The sequence below is a fragment of the Pieris brassicae genome, unplaced genomic scaffold (assembly GCF_905147105.1).
Source record: "Pieris brassicae unplaced genomic scaffold, ilPieBrab1.1, whole genome shotgun sequence".
NCBI lineage: Eukaryota > Metazoa > Arthropoda > Insecta > Lepidoptera > Pieridae > Pieris > Pieris brassicae.
In genome coordinates this window covers 1-2,500 of record NW_025575999.1, presented here as the reverse complement: position 1 = coordinate 2,500, position 2,500 = coordinate 1, and the positions used below count along the sequence as shown (strand labels likewise).

At 48.4% G+C, this 2,500-nt stretch overlaps 1 non-coding gene across 1 annotated transcript; it reads left to right on the top strand.

The window, feature by feature from the left end:
• The first annotated feature begins 230 nt into the window (after positions 1–230).
• LOC123719346 lies at positions 231–2,146 on the top strand. The gene has a single exon (XR_006755406.1). It is a non-coding gene; the product is annotated as a small subunit ribosomal RNA (ribosomal RNA).
• The last annotated feature ends 354 nt before the right edge of the window (positions 2,147–2,500 follow it).

Genomic DNA, 2,500 nt, shown 5'->3' with positions numbered 1-2,500 from the left:
GTACATCACCTCGTTGCGAGATCGTGACGGGACGGGCCGCTCGTAGACCGGTCAAAGTTAGTCTATCGATATGAAGCGCGAACGGTCGCGTCGCGTGCAAATTCGACGCGTTACGTTCACGCGTGTCGAGAAGGCGCGCGCGCAAGCGCGCGCCCCTCGACGCCGCCGAGCCAGCGGCTCGCCGAAGCCGCGTGACCGCGGTGTAGGCGTTCCGTGTTTGCGTAAGCAGCTCCCTGGTTGATCCTGCCAGTAGTTATATGCTTGTCTCAAAGATTAAGCCATGCATGTCTCAGTGCAAGCCGTATTAAGGCGATACCGCGAATGGCTCAATATATCAGTTTTGGTTCCTTAGATCTTACTCAGTTACTTGGATAACTGTGGTAATTCTAGAGCTAATACATGCAATCAGAACTCTGACCAGTGATGGGATGAGTGCTTTTATTAGATCAAAACCAATCGGGCGGAGGGCCATGCGTCCGAAGTCGTTAATTTTGATGAATCTGGATAACTTTTGCCGATCGCACGGTCCAGTACCGGCGACGCATCTTTCAAATGTCTGCCTTATCAACTTTCGATGGTAGTTTCTGCGACTACCATGGTTGTCACGGGTAACGGGGGAATCAGGGTTCGATTCCGGAGAGGGAGCCTGAGAAACGGCTACCACATCCAAGGAAGGCAGCAGGCGCGCAAATTACCCACTCCCGGCACGGGGAGGTAGTGACGAAAAATAACGATACGGGACTCTTACGAGGCCTCGTAATCGGAATGAGTACACTTTAAATATTTTAACGAGGAACAATTGGAGGGCAAGTCTGGTGCCAGCAGCCGCGGTATATTCCAGCTCCAATAGCGTATACTAAAATTGTTGCGGTTAAAAAGCTCGTAGTTTGCATTTGTGCGCCGCGCTGTCGGTGCACCGCATCCGCGGTGATTACTGACACGTCTGCGGAGCATATCGTCGGTGAGCCGGCGGTAAAACGCCGGTTCAATATCAAAATCCTATCGCGGTGCTCTTCGGTGAGTGTCGAGGTGGGGCGACAATTTTACTTTGAACAAATTAGAGTGCTCAAAGCGGGCTCAAAAATGCCGCTTGAATATTTCGTGCATGGAATAATAGAATATGATCTCGTTCTATTTTGTTGGTTTTCAGAACTCCGAGGTAATGATTAATAGGGATAACTGGGGGCATTCGTATTGCGACGTTAGAGGTGAAATTCATGGATCGTCGCAAGACGAACATCAGCGAAAGCATTTGCCAAAGGTGTTTTCATCAATCAAGAACGAAAGTTAGAGGTTCGAAAGGCGATTAGATACCGCCCTAGTTCTAACCGTAAATATGTCATCTAGCGATCGCCGACGTTACTACAATGGCTCGGCGGGCAGCTTCCGGGAAAACCAAAGATTTTGGACTCCGGGGGGGAGTATGGTTGCAAAGCTGAAACTTAAAGGAATTGACGGAAGGGCACCACCAGGAGTGGAGGTCCATGCGGCTTAATTTGACTCAACACGGGAAATCTCACCAGGCCCGGACACCGGAAGGATTGACAGATTAACAGCTCTTTCTTGATTCGGTGGGTGGTGGTGCATGGCCGTTCTTAGTTGGTGGAGCGATTGTCTGGTTAATTCCGGTAACGAACGAGACTCTAGCCTGCTAAATAGGCGTCGTCATTCAAGTGTGCGCGACTCTCGGGGAGCGCAACTCACTGGCGGACGTATTAAAATTCTTCTTAGAGGGACCGGCGGCTTCGAGCCGCACGAGATTGAGCAATAACAGGTCTGTGATGCCCTTAGATGTCCTGGGCCGCACGCGCGCTACACTGAAGGAATCAACATGTTCTCCCTGGCCTAGAGGCCCGGGCAACCCGTTGAAACTCCTTCGTGCTGGGGATTGGGGTTTGCAATTATCCCCCATAAACGAGGAATTCCTAGTAAGCGCGAGTCATAAGCTCGCGTTGATTACGTCCCTGCCCTTTGTACACACCGCCCGTCGCTACTACCGATTGAATGATTTAGTGAGGTCTTCGGACCGACACGCGGTGGCCTCACGGCCGTCGGCGTTGCTGGGAAGTTGACCAAAACTTGATCATTTAGAGGAAGTAAAAGTCGTAACAAGGTTTCCGTAGGGGAACCTGCGGAAGGATCATTAACGTTGGTTTTTTTCTTTTTGTTTTGTTGTTGTCAAAGACTCGCAAAAAAAGAAAAAAATACAAAAACACGTGAATGATACGAATCAAAATCGAATCCGAGACGGTTGACTCTCCTCTCGTCGATTCGCGACGTGTGCGTTGCGACACGCTTTGATTAGCGTTCGCTATCGCCTATTGATACTTTGAAATAATATTTTAATTTTTGTGTACAACCCACGCAAATAAAAGAGATTTTCTTTCTTTTCATTTGTCGTACACGTTAATGATAAGTATTATTTTCAAATTTTTTTGTTTAATTTTTTCGCACCTTTTATATTTTCTCATACAAAAACACACACAAAAACAAAACGATT